This window comes from Rattus rattus, chromosome 3 (assembly GCF_011064425.1).
Source record: "Rattus rattus isolate New Zealand chromosome 3, Rrattus_CSIRO_v1, whole genome shotgun sequence".
NCBI classification, from domain to species: Eukaryota; Metazoa; Chordata; class Mammalia; order Rodentia; family Muridae; genus Rattus; species Rattus rattus.
In genome coordinates, this window is record NC_046156.1 from 55,619,380 (window position 1) to 55,643,296 (window position 23,917).

Consider the following 23,917-nt stretch of genomic DNA (forward strand, 5'->3'; position numbering starts at 1 on the left):
CCAGATTTGTGAATTTTTTTTTATTCCTAAGAATTCCTTGAATATTTTCTGTGCATGTCTGTACAGACTCCGAGCAACTTCTAACTTAGTACACTATTTTTTCCCTGTGGTGGCCTAGCTTAAAGGGTAGGATTCTGACGGGGGACCTTGGGCAAGCACCCACAGGCCCTGGAGAGGAGCAGGAAAGGGGAAGAGAGCCTGTACCTCTTATGCTTTGGGGGAGGGTAGACGAGGCAAGGCAGCATGGGTCCCTGTAAAGCATCTAGCTGTGTTCTGAGAGGGGGCATTCAGAGCCAAATCAGCCCTATCTTCGCCCAGCACTCAGCTTCCAATCCACACAGACAGCAGCAAAGCACTGACTTCCTAGGCTTCTTCAGAAGGTGTTCCCCAGCCATTTCTCCTCACCGGCTTGACCGCTCGCTGTGGCTAGTACTCTGATGCCTTAACTGGATTTAAGTAATGTGGTTGCAGAAGCTGGAACACTACAAAGCCCATTCTGGTATTTTATGCCTGAGCTTCTATAAAACCCTACAGATCCCACAGAGATTTCCTGGGACCTCCTGACCCTTCACTTCTTGCCCCTTTAGAGCTTATGAGGACACAATTTGTACTTCTTTAGGTGATGGCAACTACCCCAAAGATGAGAGTTTAGATCAAAGGACAAAAGAGCCTTCTCACAGATTTAGTTTGAGTCATTGGGATTTATTTTACCCCCTAACACTGGTGTGGTAGATTGAATAGGAAGGGTCCCCATAGACTCCTGTGTTAGAATCCTTAGTCTTTTAAGCAAGTTCGAGAGTGTTAAAGACTAAGGGGACTTTGAAGTTAGACTGAATGCACTTTTACATTATGTTATGGCTGTAAGCCTAAGGGAGTTGGGAAGTATAATGTGGTCGTTTGAACAGGAACGACTTTCATAGACTCATGTGTTTGAATGCTTGGCCCATAGGGAGTGGCACTATTTGGAGGTGTGGCCTTCTTGGAGGAAGTGTATCTCCGTGGGCCTGGGCTTTGAGGTCTCCTCAAACTATACCCAGTGTGGTACAAAGTCTCCTTCTGCTGCCTGTGGACCAAGATGTAGAACTCTTAGCTCCTTCTCTAGCATCATGTTTGCCTGCATGCTGCCATGTTTCCTGCCATGACAATAATGGACTAAGCTTTTAAAGTTGCAAGTTAGCCCCAAATAAATGTTTCCCTTTATAAGAGTTGTTGTGATCATGGTGTCTATTCATAGCAATCAACCTGTAACTTACACAGCTGAAGCCTTATTCCAGCCCGTCTCTCACCTCTAACCTTCCCATTACACTTCATTTTGAGTCACGGTCTTACTAAGTTGCCCAAGCCTTGAATGGGAATTGCCCCAATAGGCTCAGCTGTTTGTTTACTTGGTCTCCAGTTGGTGGCGCTGTTTGGATCACTGTAGGCCTTGTTGGAAGAAATACGTCACTGGGGATAGGTTTTGAGGTTTAAGAGTCACATGGCCTTCCCAGTTCACTCTGCTTCCTGTTCGCTCTTGGAGATATGATCTCTCAGCTGTTCCCAGATGCCATACCTCCAGATTGTGAGGTACATTTCTCCCTCTGAAACCGTGAGCCAAACCAACCCTTCTTTCTAGATGTTACCTTGGTCATGGTGTTTATCACAGCAACAAAAAGTAACTAATGTAGCTGGCTTCAGGGAGACATTTTGAAAAAGAGGAAATAAGACATTCACACTCAAAGTTTTGATACTCTTGAACAGTTGTATATGTTGGCTCCATTGGACCTACAGTCTTGTCAAATAGTAGATGGCCTGTCCCCTCGCAGTAGGCCATTTTTCTTTTTAACTTTCTGTGTTTCCTAGTCCTTTGTGTTCTGACTCCTGTGTATGACCTTGTGAACACATGCTCTCTTGATTTTCAAGCAAGCCCCTTGTTACAGAATTATGATTGTATTTGCTCTGTGTCCCCCACAGTGCCCGGCTGCCAGGAAGGAGCATGTCAGCAAAGAGGCCATTGAGAGAACGAAATCAGTGGCTAACTGCCTACCCCGGCCTAGATCTGGGAGCACTGAGCTGCCACATCCTCTTCCCCTCGGAAATGTGACAAGATACTGGATCTCAGGCACACAGAGGAATTGTTATTCAGTAAAGGGAACCAAAATGCTCCCAAGACTGCCAGCAAGCATGGTGATTCTCGAGGAAGGCTTTATTTCGAGAGAACTACCTAACATTTTCTGACAGCAAAATCTGAGAACTTAGGCTCCAAAAGAAAACACCGGACAAATACCAAGATGTGATGAGGAAGACAGATGAGTACATTCCTAGAGAAGACTTCAGGGTCATCAGAAGATTTCTTGCCCCCAACGAAGCAGAAGTGTTATATATACAGAGACACAAGAAGTACAAAACCATTGCCATTCTATTAAAAATGAAGGCACCACCACGGGTGGTCAGTTCCCCAAAGCCCAGCCTCCCTTCCATACCCGCATGGAGAAAGAGCTTCAGGGAAGGAAGCTCCCATTGGCTTCATGCCTGTTTTATGCCAGGCTCTTGGGTGCGCTCTCCATTCCATCCCACTGGGGCACAACAGCCACAGCACAGAGATGTGTACTTTGTACACAGGGGAGAAAACTGGTTCTTTGGGTCTCTGCTCTCCACAGCGTGCTGCCTCCTTCTTCCCCAATTTATTAGCTGTGCATCCTTTAGGCAATGAGAAACCAATATGACCTCACTTCTCTCTTCTTTAAGTGTGTGTGTGTGTGTGTGTGTGTGTGTGTGTGTGTGTGTGTATGCGTGCGCGCGTGTGTACGTGCATGTGTGTGTATACACTGTATTATATATTATATATTATGTATGTTACATGCATTGTATATACATAATTTAAAAGTTTTTAAACTCACGATCAGGATGCAGATGGAACCCGTCTCTCCTGGCAACTCCCACTTACCACAGAGGATTTAACGCATGGTTATTCATAACGATGAGGCAGTACTTCTGTCTGCTGACCTCTCACTCAGGTCGACTCAGATCCAAAAATGGGGTACCATTTCACCAGACTGAACAGGGAAGAGCTGCAAGTCACCATCATGAGTAATGATGGCTGTAAACCACAGAACTGGCTGTAAACCACAGGACTGATGCGACACTTTCCCCTTCTCTCTCATGGGCAATGACTGAGTTCTTGCCTCCACCAGGAGGGACTGTTGTCCTTAGGAATAGCGTGTAGAAAGCCAACCTTTACTATAGAAGGAACAGCCAAAGGAAACAGGAAAAACCATCCGTGGCCATGCATTAATATCCTCTCCCATTTCAATGACTTAGGGGTGAGCAGCGACTATGTGCTCCTATATATCGTCCAAGAGAACAAATACCTTGTGGTTACTTGGAAACGACTCCAGTATCAGTGGGTTGTAACTGCACAGCATGGGCTAGCTTCTGTGCCGAAGTTGGGCTGTGCGTTCCAGTCAACCTCATAGCCAGACTCAGCCACTCATCAGGATTCCACCTGCAAAAGCCACCCAGGCTGTGCCGGAGCTTCTCAAGCTGCTAGATTACTGATGAGCTTTCACGGAAGCCCTGACTGTCTACCTCTGACTCACACCCCTACCAATAAAAAGACTTGCTGCACGTGCAAAAGGTTTGCCAAGGTCTTGGGCAATGCAGAAAGCATTGTAGCCAGCCCTACCTGACAGATTTTATCAACAGATCCGTCTCATTTGTAATCCCTTTAAATCTCCCTTATCCTTCCCCCCACTGTGTGTGTGTGTGTGTGTGTGTGTGTGTGTGTGTGTACATGTGTGAGCACACACACAGGTGCTTGTACATGTGTAATGTTGGGCATTTTCCTCTTCCCTCTTTACCTTTTTTTTTTTTTTTTTTTGAAACAGGGTGTCTCACTGAACTTGGAGGTCACTATTTTTGGCTGGACTAAAGCAGCCAGCAAGTTCCTAGGAGCCTCTTGTTTCTGCCTCCCTGGTGCTAGAACTCCAGGCTCATGTTATCACCCCTGGCTTTTTAGATGCCTGGTGCTTTATAGGAGCTTGAGATTTGAACCTTGGTCTTCATACTTGCACACCAAGCATTTTATCACCTGAACCACCCAGCTCCTTCCTGGTTCTTCTCCTTTTTCCTTTGATTTCATTAAGAATCAACTCTGAAATCTAAGCACCCTCCATTATTTTTTTCTTCTATTTCTACTAAACTGAGGATAAATAGAAAATGTGTGTTCCAATACAATCTACAAGAATATTATTTTTAGTCCACTTTTTTTGTGCCATGATGAAGCCTTGGTGAGGATAATATGAGCTCTTCCATTTAGGAATGGTCACTGGTGCCTCAGGCAGCATGGCTGGTTTATTCTTTCAAATGCCTAGTTGTATTAATTTGATATCAACATGTGCTCATGCTGAATCAAGTGCTGTCAGTGCCAGGGGTGAAGGGATGAGGCTCCCTGCTTTAGGGAGGGCACCTCCTATTGCCAAAGATAATCCCTTCAACAAGTAAGAGGAGGATTTTCCTGGGAACTCCCCAGCAGTCAGTCAGTCTGCCTGTGCTTTCAACAGCATATGGCTGAGGAAGAAGTTGCCGCGTTCTGCTCCCCTCTCTCCCTCCTCCACTCTTTTTGCTCTTCTTTTCCTGCGAGTCATTTGCAATGAAATTCCAGTCACAGAAGACAGAGGGTGACACCTGGCAGGATCACAACACTGAGGTTCCCTTGACGGAAGCACTGAGTCTGGTATGCTGATGCTCTTAGGACAAAGACTAGAGCTCCTAAGGTCCCAGCTCTATGGCTGTATCACAGATGACGCAACGGAACGAAGAATGACCTTTATTGATGGTTGCCGAGGGAATTCTTAACTGGAAGAACCATTTACGCATGGAGCCAACCTCAGTTGCCACCATGACCTCCGACATTTAGTAGGTAAGGCTGGGACACTGGACTTCCTGTGTGACTAGAGTGGTCCCACGTAACCAAGAATTGCCCTGATGTGTCGATGGCTCCATTCACAAATGCTACCATGCAATACACTACTCGAATTCCAGGAGGTTAATGACTAGTTCCCAGCCACAGACTGATGCTGTTCCTTTCTTAGAACTGAGAAACTAACATCGGAAGATTACTCAAAATACAGGAGAAAGTAACTAAGAGGTAGTCTCCACTTTTCTATTTGATTCTCCCTCTGTCACACTCCAAGGCCAGTGGGTCTACAGAGATTCCTCAAACATGTTATAGAGTTCATAGAGGAGCGAAGAAAACATGACCTCAAGCAGTGCCTTCTGTGATGGGGTCTCACTTTTCTAGTCCTGTCTAAACTTTGTGACTGAAGGACAAATAGGAACATCTCCATGTTATGCACACCTGCAGGAGAGCCAGTGATCTCAGTTTCCCTATTTTGTAAATGGTCTCAGGGTCACCTTAGTCTCACTATTTAGAATCAGGAATCACAGCCATAGCCCCACTGTCAAGATGCAAACATCCCAGGAAAGGGTTAGGAAGGGTCTTTCTTTCCTCTTTATTTATCTGACTGACGTCACTCTGACACAACACTAATTCCCTCAGAGTTAATCTTAGAACTGGCTAAGCTTGAGAGCAAGAGTACACAAGGTCAGACGTGCCAGTCAAATGGAGAAAAGAGACGCTTTCTGAAAACATGGGTCCTTTGCCCCTCAGACAACCAGAGCCTTTGTATGCATCCTCAGCAAACCTACTTCCTGACACTGGAAGGCCTGCTCAGCTACTGAGGTGTCTGGAAGTTCTTGTTAGGAGAAGGCAAATGGCCAGCTCTCTGCTCAGGCTGTTCCTGCTGTGTGGGGTCTAGGCACAGCTTGGTGGCATGCCTAGGCTGTGTTTTCTGCAGTTCTGAGGCCCTGTGCTCCACAAGTGAGCAGCTGTCATGCACAGCACTCGTTTAGAAGTGTGTGATTTTCTCATCAGCTGAATCTCAGTAACGATGAGAAACTTCCCTGGGGCTCCAGCCCTGCCCTGCCCTGCCCTAGTCTCCAGGCTGATGTTGGCAGCTGGGGCCCCCTTTCTGGTCCCAGCACAGAATTCTCCCTGGAGGAGAATGAAGTGTGGTGCCTCATCCGTTCCTCCCACTGCCCTCAGGAGATGGGGGCTGTAAGGTAGCTGAGAGGGGAAAGTGAGAGCCCATTCCTTGCTAAACTTTAAAAGGAAAGAATTCAGAGCCACCAGCATCGGGATGGCTGTCCTGAAGAAACTCAGTTCTCCAAACTTTCTCATAGGCCTGGGCTGCTTCAGGTGGCTCTCCAGGCATGACAGTGATTTTGGCTGGCTGTAAAACCTTCTGAGTCACTGCTACAGTCTGTCAAACCATGTGCCTCATGCCGCAGACCCTGACCTCCTATACATGGTACCCTTAACGTTTTCTCTTGATGAGGGAGAGTACAGAGATGGGACAATAACTCCATCCTCCTTCAACAACCCAGCACAAGGACAGTCAAGTCTTCTGCATGTCAGTACCAGACCATGCTGGCCTCATCCCCCAGACCATGCTTTCCTCCAGCTGCTTGTCCCCTGTCAACCTCTGGGAATACCATCTATGATGACTTAGTATTCAGGTTTCCAGGCTGACACATGGCTTACTCAACAGATGAAAACAATCCGACCGAATGTGGCCCGTGACTCTACAGAGAGGGAAAGTTTCATTTGGTAGGGAACTGTAACACTGGTCAAGAAGGGTGGTAGGGGCTGACCGTACTGCCCTCTGTACTGCTGGGAGAAGGAGAGACAGCCATTCTCATCAGTTACAACTGACAGTTTCAGGAGTTCAAGACCCTGATGAGAAGTTATTGATGGGACCTCTATGGCTGGTTCTGAGCTTTCAAAGTTCAGCTGACCCTGCCTATGGGGAGAGTGGACTGGTACTGCCAGAGAGAGTACTCAGGTAGGATGGAGGGCAATACATCAAGTGCCTTTTCTCCAGGGTTTCCACTGGCCTCCCGTGATAGCTGGGGCAGAGGCACCCAGGAGAGCAGTATTTTTGGTCTGCAGCTGGGAACGTGCACTGAGTTTTCCTTAATACCCACAGCACCCAAAAGACTTTGCTGTAATACACTTTAACGCACGAAACACCCATAAATTATCCTTCAAACTGCTACAATTTCCAGCCTGGAACAACTTGGAAAAACCAGCCTAACAAGCAGGCTCTTCTTAAATCTCTGAAGTAAACCTGATGAGAAAGGTCAAGCCAAAAACCACCTTCCTTACGAATCTCAGAAAGTTTTAGAAAAGCAAGAGCATTGTAATCAAACGGGGCTAACTAAGCCCTATGTTTATGTTGGCTTCAAGTTGCAACACCCTGACCCCAGAGTCCTCTCTCCCTTCCCTTCAGCTTCTCTGCCTGAACCCAAGAGCGCCCGCTGCCCTTCCCAGTCCCGGGTGCCAGCCTCTGCCACACCTGGCAGCAGACAGCTGAATGTACTGGGTGACCCAAGCAGTAAGGCTATACGTTGAGATGCCCAGCAGGCCCCACCGAGGGCCTCTGTGCTCGTCACTTGGAACCCAACCTTCCAGAATCAACCCTTGGCACCCACTCTGAGCCCTGCTACAAACACCGAGCCTAGCGTGACCGCGGCGACTGGTCCTCTTACCTAGGGGCAGCGTGGCACTCTCGGGACTCTGAGCACTCCCCAGCCGACGTGCTGTGCACTCGCCCTCCACCGCGCGGGCTACTGCTCCGCCACCCTAGCGCGCTCGCAGCGCGCGCGCATCCCTCACTCCAGGCTCTCTTGAGCGCTGTCCCCTTCTAGCCCGAGAGCTCAGGCTGGGCAGTGCAGCTTCTGCAGGCGCCAGTGTTGACTTTGGGACTCCTGGTCATCCTGGGACAGGGAATTTCACGACCAGGGAGACCCTCACTCCCTTTTCCTCCCTTGCGTGCCCGCGATCTCGTGTTCCTTCATCTACTCAGGACACTTCTTTCAAGGGTGCGTTTCGACCTACAAAAATCTCGCCAGACAGAGAACCAAGCACACCGTCCCTAGGAGCCCAGCAACCCCAGTCCGCCGCACCGTGCTGCACCCTTATGGGGCTCGGCTCAGAGCAGCCTGACTCACCGATGCGCTCCCCTTCGGCTCCAGGCGCTCTCTGCCGCGCTGGAGCACAGAGCTTCTTTAACAGGCTTCCTGGATGTATTTAGCCCCTCCTCCAGGCTCCAGTCACACCCTCTTCAAATCCTGCCCCCCACCCACCCGACCCCTCCCTCTCTGGTCAATCCTAATCCCAGCCGGGCACCTGCTGTGACTGGACCCAGGGGGTCCGGGTTGTAGGGGTCCTGGGGACACGGGATGGATAGCTCCAGGAGAGCCGGTGGAACCTAGCCAGGAAAAGCTAATCAGAGAAGGACTCAAAACCCCGGGTTTAGATGGAAATACTTGGGGTGGGGGGTGGGAGGTCCCAGATCCAGAGAGGATTTCTAGGGCAGCAGGCAAGGTAGCTGGCTCCAGATACCAACGGACAGACTGGCCAAGCAGGAGTTGATTGGCTGTGTCCCTTTACCTCCTGCCCTGTCTTACTGCCTTGCTAGCTTCCTAGGGGACTTATTCTCCTTTGGTGGCCAGGACATCAGGTGTTACTATCCCTGTAAATCTGAGAGCTGAAGGAACACACCCAGGAAGCTCCTGGATTGGCCAGTGCCAGGGGTTGCTCTGAAACCAGGCAAAGGCAAAATTAACTAAAATGTCTAGACAGTGGCATCTGCCTGGGATCTAAGGAACAGGGTCTTTGGTGTCCAGAGTACCCCCAACTCCCACTCCTGCAGCCAGTCTTAAGGCTTGGGACTGCAGGAGCCTCCCAGGAGATCCGGCCCCTTGGATGTTGAAGATGGAGCTGTGTCTGTATGCCCTTCCTACATTTTTCAGGATCTGGAGTCCCAGGGTTTCTGTCAGTTTTTAAGTCACACCCAGTAGAAGGCCAAGCCTTCTGTACCACCATAGGCTGCTCCTCAATTCCCTTTCATCCCCTTTGTCTACTTACTTACTTGCTGTGGGGTCCCCAGCTGGACCTCCAGAATTTCTTGGATCTGATAGATTCAGGAGCGGATGGGGCCATTGCCTGTTTCCCTCGGGTGTTTCCACCTCAGCCTCAAACCAACAAGGCAGAAATAAAACTCAAGGCAGATTTTCACCAAATGTACAGGAACATTGTAATCAAGTTCTATGGACTCTTGAAACACACACACACACACACACACACACACACACACACACACACGCACGCACACACACACACCTGTGTAAAATGATTTTCTTCCTTTGGAATGACATGTTATATGCCCCACCCCCACCCCGGTGAATGCCACAGGAAGGAATGGATACAGGAGAGTGAGTGACAGAGGGAGGGTGAGGTACTAAGTCTCCCCACTGCTGGTGACACCAGTAGTACAGGCAAGATCATGTTCCATGAAGTTGGGATGGAATGAGGCCCAGGTGGTCCTTTTTCCCTATTGAAGGTCACCTGGGGAAGGAGAGGATCTATTGATGTATTTCCAGCCCTCTGGATTTCATCTTCTCTCTGACTTTGACTTTGTCCCCATGCCTACCATCATTCCATTTCCAGGCACTCTGAGGAGGATGAAGGAAGAAAAAAGTGAGGTTTTTTTGTTGTCGTTGTTTTGTTTTGTTTTGTTTGCTACATGCTCTGTGTGTCCAGACCTGGGCTGGTAGATTTAGGAGGGAAGGTGAGAGGCCAGGGCACCAGAATGGCAGAAAGTGGACCATCATCCCCATGATGGTCTATCAGAAAACTCGTCATTGTTAATTAAACAATGAACAGTTGCCAGACAACATGATAATTTTCTCCATTAACCATTTCAATACCATAAGACTGTATTTTGCTTTTAAGCACAAGTCCAAATGGTAGCTGCCTATGCACTGGGGGTGGACTACAAACTACAGAGGCAGAGCGTTCGGATGTGTCCTCGTGGCATCACCTCGAAGGACAGAAGATTCCTGTCGCTTGTGGTTCTTTTCAAAAGAATTTTTAAAAACGTGAGTAAAATCTAAGCCCAGCTGTCCTGCCCCCAAATTGTTGATTATATTCTCACAGCTTAGTAGGAGTTCTTTGCTAGCTCTAACTAGATCTGTCCCTGAATTTAAAGGGTCGTGAGCAAGGAAGAATAGGTAAACAGCACTCACTGTTTACTGAGTATACTCTGTGCCATGTCCTGGGAGACGGCTGCCACCTGCTGCCACCGTTTTTCCCAGGATGGCTTGATTCTTAGTCTCTCCAGGACCCAGCACAGGGACCTGTCATGGTGGTAGCCACTTGTGCGTGTCAAATAATCCATCCTGGGTTGGTTTCCGTAAGGGTCAACCTGGCTTCCGGTGACTGCAGTCAGGTGCCTGCCTACTCTTTTTGCTTTTCCCCTTTCAAGGACTCCAGTGGAAATGTCCTCCTGGGTCACTGAGCAAAGGACGGTAAGGCCTGGCTCAGTTACATTTATAGGAATGAAAACCAGCTGAGAGGGCAGTGGCCAGGAGGCACGGTGCCGACAAGCAGAGAATAAGAATGTTTTGATGTACTAGATTTTCTCGAAAGAGCTTTTTATCCAGGGCATCAAAATAACCAGCAGCTGATGCATGTGCTGACTTGGAGCCGCAGGACAGCTTGTGGTGTGTATAGTAATTGTTGTTATTTCTGAGGACGCAGAAGCCTGCAGCCATTGAGAGCCTCATCAACAGCAGCACAGCAGCACCGACCTCCTGGCCTGGCTCTGCCGCACTCCTTCCTCCAGGTGTTCTGGCCTAATTTCTAGACACCAGTCACATCCTCATCGCTGACTGCTCAGACACACTCTCTCGGTCAGCAGCGTCTGTCAAATGCACAGCGCTCCATAGTTTCTTGTTTTAGTCACTTTCAGGGACACCAGCAAGGACTACTTCATCTCAGCTCTGGCCCTCAACCCCACCCCCACTCACACTTCTTCTTGCTTTTCCCTTTTCTTTCTCTCTCTCTCTTTCTCTCTTTATTTCTCTCTCTTTCTCTCTTTCTTACTTTCTCTCTCTTTCTTCCTCCCTCCCTCCCTCCCTTTCTCCTCCTCTTCCTCCTCCTCCTCCTCCTCCTCCTCCTCTTCCTCCTCCTCCTCCTCCTTCTTCTGTTGTTTAATTTGATTCTTTTAAAAAAAGAAAAAGATATGGTCTCTTGTCACCCAGGCTGTGGCCCCTCCCCATTCACCATATAGCTGAGGATGACTTTAAATTTCTGATCCTCCTGCCTCCACCTCCCTGTGCGCTTGCAGGTCTGTGCACCACACCCAGTTTATTCAATCCTGGAGATCAAATGCACCAGGGCCTCATGACTCTTCCTAGTCCTTCATTCCCTGCAGTCTCAGGAGACTCTCCTGAGCTGGGAACATAGCAGTTCCACTCTTGTCCTGTGGAGGCAGTGTGGCTCGGAAAAGCAATCACCTTGAGAACCCCGAAGCTTTGGCCCATTGATGTGACCTTGGGAGAAAGAACTAACACAACCCGTTAGGGCCATAATAGTTATAATCACTATAAAACTATAATTATATTGATTAAATATATTAAATAAATAATTTCGAGCACCTGTTCTGCCCAGTCCCATTGAGGACACTGAGGATTTGGCCGGAAATAAAGTTGCCTCTGGACACACAGGATTTAAGTTCTAAAAATTCCCATCACTGATTTAATATATGATAAATGTAAATTATTGACTATACATTATAAGTTATCACAAGGGACAGCAGGCAATGATGTTAGAGGTGATACTCCTTAGGCACAAGGAGAGTGGAGCGTGTCCCCGGGGATCAAATTCTGTCCCTGACCACTGTGAGGCTCTACCTTCTCAGTCATGCCAGACTCTGACCCCCCAAAGATCCCTGGTGCTCTTGGTTACCATGTGGACCACCTAGATCAGGTGCCAATGTCCCAGTCTTCAGAGGTCTCGCCTTGGCAGCAGCTCCCTAGGGTCTCTTATAAGCCTGTGGTTCAAACAAGTATGCCTCCATCCAGGTCCTGAGTGGGGAAATTCCTGTGGGACCACCACAGAGGTGCATCTGGGACAGGACCTAATGCCACCACCTTAGAAATCCAGCTCAATATATTTCATAAAATTCGGTTCTAGGACAGGAGTTATAGAAAAGAAAACAGAGATCAAGAATGAACGTTCTTACCATGTAAGCACCCAATGCCCACTGCAAACACAGGCCTGCAAATGAATGGGAAACTTGTAGGGAAAGATGTGGCCATTCAAGGGATACAGAGTCTGATCCACTTCAAGTTTCAAGGAGCCTCCATTATTGTCCTAGCTGTCCTTAGCCTAAATTCCACATTCTTTAATGTGTGTCACCTGTGCCTCCATTCTCCTTGCTACCTGTTTGCTTTGCTCTGCCTCTAGCCTTGGGGTTTCCCTGGCAGCTCATTTCCTAAGCAATGACAACAACTCTGGCCCCAAAGACCATAGCTCTGATCCCTTCTTCTTGCCCATCTCTACTATTCTGAGACATATTTCTTAGACCCTTCAGCCACACTTCTGATTAGGAGATTTCTCTGAACTCCCGAGTCAAGCCTGGGACCCTTTCTAGATGTCTCTATGAACAATCTACATGCCTTAGTGCACACACCTAATACACTTTAGTGAGTGAGGTACTGTCTGTGCCTCAGTGCATGAGTAAGAACTACAAGAAGCCTGCTGGGAAGAGGCATGGTCTGAGACAGAAAGAATGGTCTGGAACAAGAGTGGGTCAGAGTCTGGAATGCTGGGGTTTGAGGTGGCTGCGGGTGAAGTGTAAGTGTGAGGATCAGGGGGGGGGCTGGGGTACAGTGAGTAAGAACAAATATGGGCAAACTACCTGGGTCTTGTTGTGCCAGTTTAAATCAACAGTGATGACTCCCTGAGCCAGGCACCGAGACATGATCATGCAGTGACTCATTCAGTATAAATGTAGTGTGCAAATCAATTTAAGCAGTAGAGAATGGCAGGGTAAGGGGCAGTGAGGGAGAGGGACAGGGCTCATGGATGCCTCTGTATTCCTAGTTTGTCTGACCAGGTAGATGAGAGAGTACCAGCTATGGAGAAGAGCTGTCAACGGGAGCTCGTGTGGTGGTGATCCGGGAGGCAAAGGTCTTTAGTTTAGGGTTTTGTGGGGGCATGTGTGACATTAAAGTGTAAGAGATTTATGAGCAGTGCCAAGGCTAGCAGACCTGGCACAGGGCACATAGGCTGAAGTAAACGTTGTCTCCAAGTCTGTGCTGAAGGCTCGCCTCCCCAACAAAGTTACACCATCCTCTGCTAGTGCCAAGTCAACTGTGGGCATCTCCCAGAGGTCAGAGGTCAGAGCTCAAGTAAACTCTGCATCTCTCCTACCTGTTTATTCCTATACCACTTAGTCCCCATGAAGGGGTGCATGCCAAAGATAGAAACTGAGGACCCTGGGAGGTGAGTACCTGACCCATCCACCCTTCCTTCCTAGTCTCCTCTCTGCAGCGCACTGGAAGTCCTTTCTACTGTTCTGTGCCACCAGAACTTCCTAAGGTATGTCTTGAGCTCTGTCTACCCCAGGTTTAGTAAGACTCTATGATCAAATTCTCCAGGCTTTGCTCTTAATACTTTATGGGAGCTAATGGAATTCAGAAAACTTGTTTTGTTTTTTTTTTTACTTGTGAACGCTTGGCTTTCAAAAGCATTGTCTTGCTGTGGACTCAGAAATTCTATTCTTGATGTGGAAAGATGAATATTGGCTCTTTCTCTGTGTTCCAACTGCAGCAAGCCTAGAAGTGGTCTGTGAAAACCACATGCTTCTGGAAGGATGCTGGCAGACCTCACACTGGGAAAAGTAGGAGAGAACATACATGCATCTGCTAATGTCCACACAGTAGGGGCAGGTTGACTCTGTCGGTCTGTCTGTCTGTCTCTGTCTCTCTACGTCTCTCTCTGTCTCCTTTCCTCGGTTCCTCTTGTCCTTCTCCTCCCTCCCCATCTTCCTTTCTTTCCCTCTCTCTCTCTCTCTCTCTCTCTCTCTCTCTCTCTCTCTCTCTCTCTTTTTTTTTTACATTCACACTGTAACCGGGGTGGCTTTGAACTCATATCAGTCCTGTTTCTGAAACCTCCCAAGTGCCAAGATCACAAGAGCAGCTACATGCCCAGCAATGGAGTACTTTCCCCATGAAACTAAAACCCTTAAGAATGCTAAACTGGAGGTAGGCAGCATAAGGCCTGGAGTTGGAGGTTAGCTGCTGCAAACACCTGCTGGCAGTTATCCAGTAACACGAGGCCTTGTTCAATGGAATTTCACCTTCTGCCAGATTCTGAGTCTTGAAGAAGCTCCCCAGGGCAGAAAACCTCAGCATGCCACACCATAGGATCTGTTGGTTACTTCTACTCTCAGAAAACAGCCTTGGACTGCCTGCTGGTTTCTCAGGGAACTGGTGGCAGAGCTGACTAAGAAAGGTTTGAGAACTGACATGTAAGTTGAGTGGAGCTATTTGGGCATCACAAGGTTAAGAGTAGAGCACTAAATCTGTATAAGGTTGAAATTTTCTCATGGGGAAAAACTGCATTGATTCATACTCTCTCTCTCTCTCTCTCTCTCTCTCTCTCTCTCTCTCTCTCTCTCTCTCTCTGCTGTGCCTCAGTACGCGTGCTCCCTCTCCTCGTGGGACACTAACTCTTTTCTGGGTGTTCTTTAGCCATGCCTCAGCCTTAGGCAGACACAACCTCGAGAGGCAGCCCGACTGCCTTGGTCTGTTAGAGGTCCTCTTCCTTTGTAGACCAACATTCCTTAGATGGGACCTCCACAGTGTTCCAGCCATGTGCTTTTCTCTACTCCTTCCCAAACCCCAGCAAGCTCCCCTGTGCAGTGGCAGGGGCCATGCTATCCAACACCATGCCTATACAGAGGAGCACACAGTAGGTACACTCCTGTGCTCAGTAGGTGCTGCGCCCTTAACGGCTGCAGAACTCTCTGCTGACGTGCATACTCTTTGGTCATATCTTGAATTGTTGGTGGCTGTATGAAAAAATTCACAGCCAGACTTTTCTGCATATCGTGCAACTTTCTCTGAGAGAGGTGGGTGCATACCCTCTCCTCTTGGACTCCGAGGCATAGATGGCCCCGTAGGCTAGGCCTAGTGGGCTATAGCAGGACATTGGCAGATGGAGATGGACTTGAGTGAGCATCCCAAGTTAGACCAGATGCGCCCGAGGTGCTTGTGGAGAGCAGGAGTGCGTTCCAGCTGGAAGTCCTCCTCATAGCTCACAGCTCCCGGGCTGTCTATGTCCTCAGGCTTCTTTCTGCCCTCATTTTGCAAGCCTGAAAGGGGCGGGGGGGTATTTTTTGGTTCAGGATGGAGATTCGTTTATCGTCGTTCTAATTTTAAAAGTTCCCCATGTGCAGAGATGACTCTGATCTGCATCAGGAGTTTATTTCTCCCTATTAGCATCCCATTATACAATCCCTGACAGATTAATCACAGCTATTGTTTTGCTGTTTATTTGACACACTGTATGATTTTACTTTCAAAATGTTATTTTAATTAAGAAGGAAGTGCATTGGGGGAAGGCATTTTCCTGACAGACAGGCTTCTCTGGGCCTACCAAGCAGGTGTGTGTTCGCTGCTTGCAATAGCATCATCTCCAGCAAGGATCATGAGGCCCAGCACCAGGGAGGAAGTGAGTCCTGGGGTTCTGAGATGCCTTCTGAATGCGAATAGCTATGAATCACTCATTGCAATTGGCTCGTGCACTTTCCCAACAACATTTCTCCTTTGTCTTTAAAACAAATAGCATGCTTTTGTGGTTTAAAAAAAAATATGGCTGGAGTTTTGCGGGGATTAATAGGGGACACAGATTGAGCTATGATCTTCTGCTTTAACTAAGTCCTGAATCCACCCAGTCCCAGCCTCTCGCTTGCTTTGTGACTTTAGACAAACTATTGCACGTCTTTGAGCATCGCCATCTTCCGGCGGTTATGAGTACACATAGGATGTTGAAAGGTTTAACCAAGACCATGTGCGTAAGTCACTTAGGGATGGTTCTTGACACATAGTGAGTGTTCGGTGGAGGAGTCCTTATTCAGTTCCAACTCAGTGTGTTCCCTTCTGCTCAGACAAGCCAGGGGTGGCCAGAGAGCAGCCCACGACAGGAACAGGCCCAGCTAAGCCACATTTTGCAGAGGGCCCACCTTGGTCTGGAAAGAGTAACCGCTTTGAAACCACAGAATCCAGAAACACATTAGGACTTCACCATTTACCCTCAAGCTCTGGACCCAGAGCCAGATACCAAGTGGTTGGAGAAACAAGTTCATTTTTTAAAAAGAAAAAAAAATGTTGTGGTGAGGGAAACTATGCTTGCACAAGAGGCCCAAAGAAGGAAAGCTCCCATGTGCAGTGTGCTTTCACTGGACGGGGATGAAGTGGTTATTCTGTGACCCAAATGAGGCAGAGACCCGGATTAAAACCCGCTTGTCAAGTACACCTCTGTGCAGATCAATCCTAGTTCACTCGAGTGAAGTCAGTGCCAGTGTCATATGGTGAGACCAGCCTGGCAGCTTGAAGTGACCAGAAAACCCCTTCTGCTCTTGAAACTTAGCCTACTGCAATACACAAGGGTGTCAGGAAGTAATGGACCTCTGTCTTGCTGCTAGAAGTTTAGAAGCCATTGGCCCTGATGAAGAGCTACAAAAGTAAGAGAAAAAAATGTTCTTAAATTCCTACAGTAAAACCACCATTCCCACTGGCCACCCTACATTAGGTCCCATGTGAACAAAGTTCAAGGGATAACCACAGTTCTTTGTTGTGTTGGAATTTTTGTCATTTCAAATACCAAGCCCTCTGAGATTGAGGACTCCGCTCTTTTCATGTCTGCATCAGCAGAACCAAATACAGGAGTTGGAAGAATTGTCTTCAGAAATAGTCATTAAACTTGAACTGAGTAAAATTATTCGAAGAAAAGGGCCATTGTTTAGATCATTCATTGCAGAGAAGTCTTTGTTGTAATGGGGGCTTAAACTGTGTTCTTTAATAGCAGCTGGGATCAGTTAGGCTAGAATAAAGGTACAAATGGGGGGGGGATCTGAAGACGGGCACATATGGCTTTGCCATTAATGGAGTTGAGCATGCAGTTAATATATGAAACAGGCTGTGTGTCCAGGAACAGCCCACGGTCGCGTGGTTCCAAGCGTGGCTTTAGTGATCTTTGCACACTCCTTGCACGTGTGCAGGGAGATTGGTTTGCATTGGAAGAGAGGGACGCGTACCCAGCACACCGAGTTCAGTATTTGCAGAGGAACGGAGCACAGAGCATGCCTTTTTATGGGGACATCTCTTTTCCAATGAAAGCCAATTCACTGGCAACACCCTGCCATGGCTAACATTTTTATAGACTTCTCTGCACTTTCGGCACTTTTATGTAATGCAGATATTTGCTTAAACTTCAGAAGGGAAAGTTAGCACACTTTTAGTTTATCCTATACTTTTTTTTTTACAAACGCCAAGGGCCAGTGCAGTGTGCAAGCTGTCCCTCCAGCTGCTGATGGCTCTGGCGATGGCTACTTGGCCTCCAGTGCTGTGAATCTCTGCAGCAGTGTTTTTCTCTTCAAGTGACTTCTTTTGCCGGGCGTCTCAGAAGAGGAGATTCTGATCTGAGCCTCCTGTTTACCACTCTGCCATTCTGGGATATTGCCAATCTACCTAAAATGGTAGTTTGGCTCCCCGGGACTCCAGAACAGGTCTAGGACAAAAAAAAAAAGTGACTGAACACAGACATTGGCCAAGGTTGGGAAACCATCAGAGAAGGTTTCCAACGTAATGATTTCAAATTGATGTTTTAAAAGGTACAATGAATAATAAAAATCCAATAAAAATCACAGTTGGGCACTTTTCAGGTTTGAAGTATGACACAAAGATACATAATCCAAATGATTCTAGCCGGCGTGCTAGGAGACAGTATGCTAGGAGGCGGAGAGGCAGACTGCCACTGTCTGTTTTTAGCTGTGCCCGACCCATGGGGAACAGTGCAAAGAATGCTTTGCATGAAGAATAGCGCAAAGCTGGCAGGCAGGAAACACCACCAGGACAGAATGAAGAAGGGACTTGAATGTGTCCCATGCTTTCTGATGTCACAAACACCAAAAAGGCAGGGTTTTTCCCCCCAGTTCCTTTTATAGTAATTTTTCTTCTCTAGTTTGGTCATTGGATCAGAACCAGTGAAATCAAAGGTAGGGTAACTGAAGGTGCTCCCCAAGTTCTGCTTTAGACTAATCTACATATAGTAAAGGCAGTACCCGCCCCCCCACCGGTCCCCCGCACTCCCGAGGAGGCCCAAACCCAGCCCAGAGCATCTTCATCCAGGCTGGGCGTGGTCTCGGAAGGAAAGCAGTGTGGACTCAGGGGCCTCCTCTCTGGATCTCAGTTTGGCTTTGTCTCCACCTTGGCCTTGCACAGGATCCCTGGCTTTTCTGGACCTACCTTGGCTTCTCCAAATTAAAGGCGATGCGAATGAACCAGGATTCCTTGGAGTTGTAAGGGGCTAATATTGGTCACTATGATGGCTGTCCCCCTAGTCTCAAAATAAACCTCAGAAGGGCAATGCTGAGCCAAGAAGAATGGCTCTTTAGTGGTGAAATTTGGGTTGTTTTGCCGGCCACATCAAAGACTGTCTTTTTTATTTTAATGGAGGGCAGGTATGACGGGGGCATGGTTTGGAAAGCTGAGGGCTTTTCATCTTCAGGGAAAGCTCTCGGAGTCATCTTTGTCTCCCTTCTTCTCCTCCGACTCTGTAAATTGTTATCAAGCCCTTGTCATTCCATCTCACATATAAAATGTGCTCCATGCTCGCTGCCTCCATGCCATCATGACACAGACCTTTGCCTCTTCCTAGATTATGTCGGTGCTTGTCCAAGCTTGACCTTCTTGGCTAATTCTTAACATTCTCTGCTTCCAGGACAATGCTTCTAAAGCTCCCCATTTCCCCAGCCTTTGCCTTTTCTTAGACTCCATGTCAGTCAGCTAGGGTTAGGTCATGTGGAGTAAGCGAGCAACACCAGTCACAGCAGCGCAGCCCAGCAAAACCTGCTTTTCATTCAAGCCGCATTGTCCAGTGAGGCTCACTGAAGGGGCTCTGTTCCTGGTGGTCGCTGGGGTAGGGTGGGGAGGGTCACCCCTCAGTCACCTAAGCAGGGATGAAGACAGGTCAACTCACGTACAATGGTTCTAAAACTCTGGTCAGAAGGAAGACAACTACCTGTGCTTCTGTCCTATTGGGAGAACAAGTCACATGTTTTTCAATGGAGACCAAGAAGGACAATCCAATCATGTGACATGGGGATTGGAAATACCTCACAAAAAGCAGGAGGTTGAGCTCCAGTTTTGTGTCTCCCTTAGAAGGTAGTCCATGGGCTGAGGATGCTCAGGATCTGGTGCAATAAGGCCTTTCAGTCCCAGTACCTCTTAGAACTCACTGTATCCTACTAAACACTCCTCAGGACATGTGTCCTTGCTTTCCAGCCATGAGGATGCTCTTCCTCTAAGTGTCTGCATAGCTCTGTCCTTTTGTACTGGAGTCCTTGTTCAGGGTCTCTTTGTGAGGACTTTCCTTACCACCACAATCAGAATGGAAGCTACCCTCTCCCCTGTAGACATGGAGCCCTGCCTCCTACTTCTTCCCTTTGTTTTCCACTGCACCTCCAACATCTGGGGTTACGTCATCTCTGTTTGACCTAAGTGGGCAGAATGTAGTTCAGAAGCCTAGGTTTTGCCTTGCTTAGGTTCAAATCTGCAGTCTGCTTCCTAGCCAGCAAACTTGGGAAAGCCATTGACTTTCTCTATACCTCAGCTTCCTTGTCTGTAAGGTGAGGTTAATAATGGTGCCCACCTTCCAGCATGGTGGGGGAGATGAACTATGTAGCGCCTGTAGGACAGGAAGCTCCTCATGACAATAATGTTTGCTATTCTGCTTTGTGGTCTGAATCGCTGCACTGGGACATGAGGTCCATTTCAATACTAATCCCCAGAGTGGCGTCTCGTGCACGGCAGACTGCACAGGTCCTTATTGCATGAGCGAGTGAGTGGCTGATGGAGTAACAGGTATGTGGACAAAGTGGCCAGTACTTTCTCTCCTCTGGTTCCTCCTGTTCCCGAGGTCTTAGCATGGTGAGGACTGCAAATTAGTCAGCTCATCTATCAAGCCAGACTCTACAGAGTCCATGAAACCTTTGCTAGGGGATGTCCCCTGATGTCACAGGACGGCACGGCTTTACCTAATCAGAAAGCATCCTGCTGCACTTTGAATCTGAGCATAAACTGGACTCCAGAGGGCAGATGAAACCAGAGTGCTCTGGAGTGACAGTGCCTCCTTGGCTGGTCAGCCTCCATTTCAGCCTTGGATCTGGGATCTGCCCCTGGGGTTTAGGTATGTCTGTCCCCACTGCAAATTGGGATGCTTACTAATGTTGGGATTTGTCTGGGACCTGTCCCTGTGGGGAACGTGAGAGCCCAGCAGCCTTCCCTGGCTCGGGCACATAGCAGCTTCTGTCAAATGCCTGAACTGACGGGTTTTAGAAGCCCATCAAATAGAAGTCAAATAGCACGGCTCCTCGCTAGTGCATAGAAAAGAATTTTGACCTCCTGCAGTGTGGGAAACGGCAAAGAGAGCTACCAGAGACCATTTCCCTCCCCCTTGCACTTGGACAAATTCATTTCACAGCACAGCCATGGAATGTGTTCATAAGGGCATCCACAATCCCGGGGCCTTGTGGTACTCTGCAGTGGATGAGACCTTCACAGGTAGGTCAGATGCCAGACAGATCTCAATGACTTCAGCAACTTCTTGCTTGGTCTCATTTAAGCCGACTGGAGCTTCCAACAGTGGAATGGGCTTAAGAGTACAAAGCGAGCACAGATATTACAGGAAATTCCTGGCAGTAAGGCTGTGTGGTGTTTCACGTTCTTCAATATACTGCACACAGCAATCCCTCAGGTGAGCAACAGTGAGAGGAGAGCCAGCGAGAGTATCGGGTACCAGAACTCTCAGCTCTGGATTTGATTTTGTCTGCTCATGTTAGGTTCTGTGCAAGACCTTACTTTCCTGTTTGTTGCTACTCAACCTTCAAGGCTTCGATGTAAAAGCTCTCTAGGATGGACTCATAGCCATGAGTGACAGAAGGTAAGAAGGGAGGATCCTACGGTTGCTTCCCTTTTCTCCTTGGAACCTGGCGTGGGAAAATCCTCCTTGTCCTGCTTACTCACAGGAGTACAGAGCTGGTAGCTCACTAGTTGGGAACCCTCCACCTCACCCCGCCCCTGGCCAATTTGGGTCCCCTCTTTCTCCTTAAAAAAATACTCGCACACAGATGGTTATGTTTGCAACTTGTTCTGGAGCTCACAGAACAATTGTGAAGTGGGTAAGGCCTACCTAGTCACATGCTTTTCTGTCCCTTTCCCCACCTCTGCATCTTCTAACCCCATTTGACCCAGGCAATATCTGTTTGCCAGTTCCCACGTCTTTGAAGTACTACTACATGGATGGTACTATATGAAGCTCAGATTTTCAAAAGAAACTAGAGGAAGATGGGGGAAGGTTCTTTGAGAGATTATTACGAGCAGTGACTCTGTGGACAGCATGCCAAATGCATAGGAAAGCAAAACTTGAAAAGCAGGATTACGGCAAACATCTCCTACAGCCCAGGAGCCAGTGAACAGAGTGAAGGCATGGCCCCAGAAGGACAGCAAAGCTTTGCCAGCCTCTCACTGGACAGAGGGTGACTCTCCAGAATATCTCAAGAGCTCAAAAAGCTTAATAAAGATGGACAATCCAACCAAAAGCAGGCAAATAATCCAGCTAGCCTTTCGCCAAATGAGGGCGGTACCTGACAGCATGAACCCATCAGGAAATGAAAATCTAAATCCCAGTGAGATAGCGTCTCACTCCAACTACCAGTGGCCATAATTAGTGAAACAAAACAAGAAATCAAGTGCTTGTTTAAAAAAATACGTGTGTGTGTGTGTGTGTGTGTGTGTGTGTGTGTGTGTGTGTGTATGAAGGGAAAGGAACCAGGGTGCACTCCCAGTGGGAAAATGTTTGAGTCCAGGCCTTGAAAACAGTTTCGCCAATGTCACAGAGTATGAGATTGAAACCTGCCTCTCTGTGTCTGGTTAAGACATCTTAACACGATGTCTATGTTCTATGCATCTTGCTGCAAGTGGAAGGATTTCACACATCCCTATGTCTGCAAATATGAATATATACATATAGGCCATATCTTCTACATCCATTCACCTGTCGAATGTGGGAAGAGAGGGGTTGAGTGGTAACCTGAGAAGAGCAGTGGTTGCTGGGTGCTAGGATGGGTACAAGGCCCGTTAGTGGGTGTGATGAGTATGTGCTAATAACACAGACTTCATTTATTCCCATGAAACTCATGGACCATGAGATGAGAGAGTTCTGTAATGAGTGCCCAGTGCCCTAATATTGTCTTTCAGGAAAGTGTTTGGCATCCATGCTGACTTTTCTTAGGGTCAATGACGTGATTCTGTGGGAAGAACTTTGTCATCGGGTAGGCAGTTGGGGCAATATGTTGGAATTGAGTCTTCAGTGCCCTTGAAGTACATCAAGTTGTGTGTCCTGTTCCTTCCAGGATACTCCATCCATTTCACAAAGGAATGACTAGGGAAGTAAAATAAAGATTAGCATGTCCACTACCACATGCCTTCTCCCTTTCCACATAGACTGAAAAATCCAATCTTATCCTACTTTGAGAAGTCAATGTCAGGGTCACAGTCAAAAGTCACAGGAGTTCGGGTAGAAGATCCTGTTCTTATGCAGTTGCTTGCATCCGCCCGGCTGACAGACACTCTGAGCTCCCAGCCTCTTACTCTATTCCTAATAAGCACAACTTCAAGTCTACCCTGATTGTACATCAGAGTTTCAAAAAGGGATTCATTAGACAGGCTTACAGGATGCAGTCCAGGTAGTCCAACAATGGCTGCCTCAACCCTAGAGATGCTAAGAATTCAGTAGGTGCTCAGACCACAAGGTTATCTGTCTTGGCGGTCTCACGGAGGCATGCTGGTCTTCAGTCTACGTTGGAACCCTTAAGATGGTAATAATATCGAAAAAGAGAACATAGTAACAGGTTACACCAACTTGCCAGCAAGAGTGAAGACAAACAGACCAAATTCAAGTTTCCTTCTTAATCTGGGCTGCTGACACATTTGAGGTGGGTCTACCTGCTTCAAATAAACTGTTCAAGGAAATCCCTCACAGAAGTGCTCTGGTAGCTTATGTTTCAGTTGGCTCTAGACACTGTCCAGGCGATAAGCCATGTGCTTCCCTTTGGGTGTGACCCACAGCGGCTATTTCCAAAGCAACAATTATTTGAATGGTGGTAAAGAAGGGAAGTAAGTGGCTCCTGCCTACACACTGGGTTATGGCTTCCAGGTCATGAAGCAAAAGTAAGACTGCATGGCTCTCCAGTTCACTTGGAAGACCCAGATATAACTAGACAGAGAGGAAAAGGTAGGGACTGAAGACTGGACACTTCCTCTCTGCTATTCGGAGCTGAATATCAGCTTTAATCAACAGATTCAAAACTACTCCCAATTAATACTTCAGAACAGCCACAGGAAGTGATTCACTTGTCCAAAATACTTTAGCCTCCAAGCTGAAATCTGCCTCACTTAGCAGGACTTGTTGCCACTGTTATGGTCAGGAAGCCAAACTTTGATTCGATGAAAACAGACATTATTGGAAAAGAATTCTGTTTGTTTTTTTAGAGACCATTGGCCTCTGGCATCTCTTTCTGCTGTTGGGTTGCTGGAAGGGGCCGCTTGTTTATGGAATTTGTTTTCAGAAAGAACAGTCTGGAGGTTTCCTCCCACGAGGGTGGGTTGAGGCAGGGGGAAAACCATCACTGAAGATACAAGCTTCTTTGGCTTCACAAGTACTCTCATGCAGCTTGCGTGT

General features: G+C 47.8%; 1 protein-coding gene across 2 annotated transcripts in view; it reads right to left on the reverse strand.

The window, feature by feature from the left end:
* Ngf (nerve growth factor) overlaps positions 1–8,076 on the reverse strand; it is a 52,761-nt gene extending 44,685 nt beyond the window's left edge. Inside the window, exon 1 of one of the 2 annotated variants that reach the window (XM_032897614.1) lies at positions 8,053–8,076. The gene's annotated coding sequence lies outside the window, so the exon portion shown is untranslated. Of the gene's footprint in view, positions 1–7,590; positions 7,986–8,052 lie in introns of those variants that run through there. The other variant, XM_032897615.1, reaches the window with a different exon arrangement.
* Positions 8,077–23,917: the final 15,841 nt, after the last annotated feature.